Below are 6000 nucleotides of genomic sequence, written 5' to 3'. Positions count from 1 at the left end.
TCCTGGGATGCGCCGTACATCCTCGGGCTCATATTGACGGACTGTGGTTTCTGTCCTGCCCACCAAGGCCAGTCCACTCTGACCTCTGTTTCCTCTCAACTCCTAAAGGCTTTGTGGTCAATTCTATTTCCTGGACATTCATCTCAGCTCCCAAGGACATCCATCAGCCCACAGGGACATTGTCTCACTCCTCCTGCATCCTGTCTCCCCCGGTACACACTGTACCAGGTACACAGTGTGTACCAAGGGGTACACAGTGGGGAGTATATAGAGGAGGGTTGGGAAACCTGTCATACTTGATACCAAGACAGACACTTTTCTTCCCTTGGCAGATGTGACATGCATGCAGGACTGCCCCAAGGCCTACTATGTCGTGAGGACAGGTAGAGGTGCCCCTGCCACAGCTCTTGTAGGACACGTGAAGAAGACACAGCACGCAGCGCCTCTCCTGCCCACTGGGCTGGTTCCAGCTGGGAAAGGAGCGCCTCCTCCACCTACCCATCTCCCTGTGACAGTAACCTGGCCATTATCCTCTGCTCCTCCTCTCTCAATCCCCACAGTCAGTTTGTCCTCAAGTCCTGTCAAATCTACCCCCTAGATATCTCCTAATCCTATTTCCTCCTTGGCTTTCTAGTATCACTGCCTTAGCTTACACTCTTATCTTCCCTTGCCTGAATTATTTGCCAGTTCTTTAACTGGTCTTCTTGCCTCCAGTGTTAGCCACTCTATAACAAACCAGCCCTCCATTATGCTCTCAGGTTCATCTTTCTACATCACAAACTTCATAATGTTGCTTCTGTGCTCAATGATGACTCTCCATTGATTTTAGGATAGAATCTTAAGTTAGTAGTTTTGCATATGAGGCTCTTCATCATGGGAGTCTCTTCATATTCTCATGATCTCCTCTGCCAGCCTCTAATCCAGGCATAACTGTTATGTACGCCTGAGCCAACCTTGCCGTTTCTCCTTCTGGAATACTTTCTCCAGTCTGCTCTTCCGGGCTACCTCTTTCTGACCATTGGAGTCAGCAATTCCTCTAGAAAGCCTTCCCTAACTCTCCATTCTGTGTTCCCGTAGTACTCTGCATTCATTCATCTATTTATTCATCAAATATTTATCCAGCATATGGCCCAGACATTGTCGATAAAACTGTGAATGAGACAGTCAAGTTCCCTTTAGCCCAGAGGGCATATTTGTAACTGGCTACTTATTCTTTGTCTCTAAGACTGAGGTTCTCAAAGGCGGAAATTAATGTCTTACCTTCATATCTCCAGCACTTAGCACCATCACGGAAGAGGGTGACAGAGGTATGGATCCCTTCAGGCGAGCCTCTGGCTGACACTGGTGATGCCTGACGAAGAGGCTGTGCCTGTGGAGGTCCTTGGGAGAAGGCAGCGAGCTTGGGCCACATGGGCAGTGGCTTGGGACACAGCTGAAGCCCTGTGCGGGACCAATGCCCCAGCTATGGCAGCAGGTACCACAGTACACCACATGTCTCATGCACTGGAGTTCTGCTTTCTGTACAGCCTCTACGTCAAACCCATGGTGAAGATGACTATCAGCCTGGTCCTCGCACAGCTGCAGCAGCCCGGGAGTCTATCTCCAACTGGGAGGTGCCGGAAAGACTGAAGGGCATGGTACACAATCACTAGTTCTCCATCCTCTGGATTTCTAAGAGCACCCCGGACTTCAAGGGTGAGGGGGAGAACAAGGTCTGGTCAAGTCTTTCCCGGCCTGCCTTGGTGGCCAAGACCATCCAGCTCAGGGGCTTCTCTGACACACTCCAGGTACGGGCCACTGAGTTCAAATCGACTTCCCCACGCACCACAACTGGGACACCTTCTTCCACAGGTAGATATGAATGAATGCTGCCAGGAGAGGCTGGACACAATTCGCCTGGAGGGGCTGCCCTGCAAATGGTTACCCTGAAGGAGGCAGGCTCACAGAAGCCCAGCAAGGAGGTTCTAGTCAAGGCGTTTGAGAAGTTTAGGGAGATAGGGAAAGTGGACATCCCCTTGCTGGACCCCTATGGGGAGGAGATGACCTGCCTGAACTTCCACACCTTCAGTTTCGGGGGACACTTGAACTTCAAGGCATATGTCCAGTACCGTGGTTACGTGGGCTTCATCCAAGCCCTGAGCGTCTTGGGTGGCTAGAGCTCACATTACAGGCGAGGATGGTGAGGCTGTGACCTGCAACACCAACGTTTCTTTTTCGTTTTTTTTTTTAACGATTGGCACCTGAGCTAACAACTGTTGCAAATCTTTGTTTGTTTTTTGCTTTTTCTCCCCAAATCCCCCCAGTACATAGTTGTATATTTTAGTTGTGGGTCCTTCTAGTTGTGGCATGTGGGACACCACCTAGACATGGCCTGATGAGCTGTGCCTTGTCCGTGCCCAGGAGCCGAACCGTTGAAACCCTGGGCCACCGAAGTGGAGAGCAGGAACTTAACCTCTCGGAGATGGGGCCAGTCCCCAAGGTTTCTTTTCACTCAACCAAGCACCTGAATAATGCCTCAATTAAGAAATGGCAGCAAAGAGGAGAACAAAATGGCAGAGAAGGAGGCAAAGAGCAGAGAATTGGAGAAAGGAAAAGAGAGGAGAAGCTATGCAAGAGGGAAAAACAGCAGCGGGACCATGAACTCTGTCAGAATCAGGTAAAGCTTGAGAAGCTACAAGCTGCGGAGCAGAGAAAGCTACAAGAAAAAAAACAAAACTAGAAGAGCGGAAGCTGCTGCTGGCTCAGAGGAACCTGTGGTCCATCAGGCTGACTGCGGAGCTGCTGGCAGAGCCAAGGACAGGCCAGGCAGGATGGCGCTGGTGGTGACCTTCAGCTGGGAGCCGCCTCTTCCTGCTCTGGGCTGCCATCTGTGCATGTCTCTGGAACACAGCCAGTGGCAGGGCCCGCCTTCCTCAGCTTGTTGCCACGGTAACCAAAAGAAGTCAGTCTTAATACTGAGAGAAAAAACACACCAGGAAAAGAAAAACCTGGAGAGTGCACAGTAACAGTTTTTTATTGTTTTAGAGTGACTCTCAGTAACACAAACGTGATATTACTCTTAGCTAGAACGTGCTTAGACTAGTGGACAATCTAAACTAAGCTGCGCGTGGGAACGTGCTAGTCATACCAGTCCTAGAGTTTCTTTGATCTATCTCCCAGCACGGGGTATCAGCATAACCCAACAGAAATATGACACAAGCCATACATATAATTTTAATTTTTAGCAGTTGCATTGAAAAAAATAAGCAGGTCAACTTAATTTTAATAATATATTTACTTAATGACTATATATAAAACATCTTTTGGACATGTACCCAACATAGAAATTAGAGCTATTATACATTCTTTTATGGTATTAAGTCTTTGAAATCCAATGTATCTTACATTCATAGCACAACTCAAGTTGGACCAGCCCCAATTCAAGTGCTCAACAGCCACAGGGGGTTAGTGGCTTGTGTACTGGACAGCACATTCTAAAGTAGAACAATGGCTTCAGGTGGTATTTTAGCAGGAGACCATTTTCCTCAGATGCCATCTTAGGCTGAATCTTGTTATGCAAATGAATCAGGGAAGGGTTGCTCAGATTGGAGCACACCCCGGCTCTTAGAACCCCATTGATGCCCACCTTTGTCCCTCCCACCACTTACAGGCAGTCCTTGCAATTCTAGCATACACTGGTTCCCACTCTTCACCCATCTGCTATTGACTCTCATCTTTGAAAGAATTAGCCTTCCAAAGAGACTGCATTTAAGCAATCATTAATTGTCTCTTTTCCATTTCAGAGGGAAACATAGTTGCTGCTCAAAACTTCTAATCAGGATAAGATAACAAAGGAGAGAATACATTGACTAGTGGGTGGGGTGGGAGAGTGGTCAAAAGTTGGCATTGTCATTGGCCATGCCATCGTACATATCGACTTTCTACTAGGGTTTTTGAAAAACTGAAGGTATCTCTGATACCACCATTATTAGATGTCTGGGCCCTTTATGCCAACTAGGATCGCCAGATAAAACACTGTATTTTAATTTGCTAAACAGGAAAACCCTAGTCCTAACCCCCTGGTGTAGTGCAGTGGGCTTGGGGGGGGGGGAGCCAGGGGCAGTTGGTTTCTAATCAAGATCAGGTAAGTTCATGTCTCTTAACGTCAGTCAATGAAAACAGGACAACACTAGCTTTTTAAGATTGTTGTGGGGATTGCAGAAATTAGGAGTGATGTTGTAAGCAGTTTGAAAAATTATAAATTTCTTTAATTGGGTTTGAGATTTCCTAGGTGAATTAAGGATCATGGTTTTGAGCATTCCCAGTCTCAAAAGTTCACCAATACACCCAGACAGTGGAATATTATTCACTGCTACAGAGATAGGAGCTATTGAGCCATGGAAAGACACGGAGGAAACTGGAATGCATATTACTAAGTGAAAGAAGCCAATCTGAAAAGGCTACATACCGTATGATTCCAACTATAGGAAATTCTAGAAAAGGCAAATCTATGGAGACAATAAAAAGGTCAGTGGTCACTAGTGGAGGGGCATGGGGCACAGATGAATAAGCACAGCACAGAGGATTTTTAGGGCAGTGAAAACATTCTGGATGATACTATAACGATGGATATATGTCATTATACATTTGTCCCAACCCACTGAATGTACACCACCAAGAGTGAGCCCTAAGGTAAACTGTGGACTTTAGTGATTGTGATGTGTCAGTGTAGGTCCATCCCTGGTAAGAAATGTACCATTCTGGGAGTGATGTTGATAATGAGGGGCTGTGCATGTGTGGATGCAGAAGGCATGTGAGAAACCTCTGTACCTCCCTCTCAATTTTGCTGTAAACCTAAAACTGCTCTAAAAAAGTCTTTAAAAAAAAGCGTTCACCAACGTTCTCCCTCAGACTGTATTCCAGGGATCGCTGGGCATATTCGGGTGAATCTAGAAGCCATCCTGAGCGTTTGTGCCTCCCCCTACTGTGTTTGACTGGAACCCTGCTAGAAGCTCTCTATTCTGGACACTCATTTCTTCTGCCCTCCTTTCTTCACCCGCCACACCATCCTTTGCTGCTCGGTGAATGCTTGTGCTGTCTTCTGGATTTGCAGATACAGATTACAAATATTGCGGGCAGGTTTTCTCTTGGGTTATAAACTGGGTGAAAAAAAGGATGAATTCCTTCCTTCTTAAAATATTGGCTGTCATATGAAGAAGAAATGAGGATACACGAAATATATAGGGAAGATTTAGCTATTTAAATAGGGAATTTACCAGTTAGAACGTATTTCATTCCCATTTGACTCCCCAGTAATATCAGGGTGTCAGTGAGGGGTTTTGGGGAGGCCAGCATGCTAAGGCTGAATATGTCTCTTTGTTGCAATGTTTCCTGGGCCTTCACACATCTAACATTTTATTTATCCTCGTCACAAAATTGTTTTAAATAAAAATCCAGGCTGTGGACGTGAAGCCTCCTCACACCAGGTGAGACCCAGGGGTTGCTCTGCTGCCCCACCTGGCTGAGACCACCCCGCTGCTCTCGTGCCAACCCTCCGTCTGGAGGGTCCCAATCAGGACCCAGTGCCTTTATCGGCTGGCTTTTACATGGCACAGGAGAGGTGGTATCCAGTCCAGCAGGCCACGCACTCCCCTCAGGGGATCCTCCCCTTGGTGAGCTAGAGCTCGTAATCCCATGATGTCTGGAAACTTGAGAAACATAAGGATCCCTCCTCCAGGGTGCAAACTTACTCTCCTCTGTTCACCACCTGGGCAGGTCATCAGGGCTATGAAGCCAGCACCATCCAGTCACCTCTCACTTCCTTGCCCAAAGGAGACTGAGGTGAAGGCCCAAGAAGAGCCCAGAGAAGGAAAGGAAAAGGAGGAGCATCACATAGAGAACAAAGGACAAGACAGTGGGCACAGGGGCCCACACAGCAGTGGGGATGTAACATTGACACCTAGTCCCCTGGAGACCAACGGAGTCCTCACTTCCCGCAAGTGCAGTCCTGGGCCTCCGGAC

General features: G+C 47.5%; 1 pseudogene; it reads left to right on the top strand.

The window, feature by feature from the left end:
- The first annotated feature begins 1269 nt into the window (after positions 1-1269).
- LOC124240648 (A-kinase anchor protein 17A-like) lies at positions 1270-3137 on the top strand (annotated as a pseudogene).
- The last annotated feature ends 2863 nt before the right edge of the window (positions 3138-6000 follow it).

This window comes from Equus quagga, chromosome 6 (assembly GCF_021613505.1).
Source record: "Equus quagga isolate Etosha38 chromosome 6, UCLA_HA_Equagga_1.0, whole genome shotgun sequence".
NCBI classification, from domain to species: domain Eukaryota; kingdom Metazoa; phylum Chordata; class Mammalia; order Perissodactyla; family Equidae; genus Equus; species Equus quagga.
The sequence above is the reverse complement of the archived record's forward strand: the minus strand, read 5'-3'. Positions and strand labels throughout refer to the sequence as shown.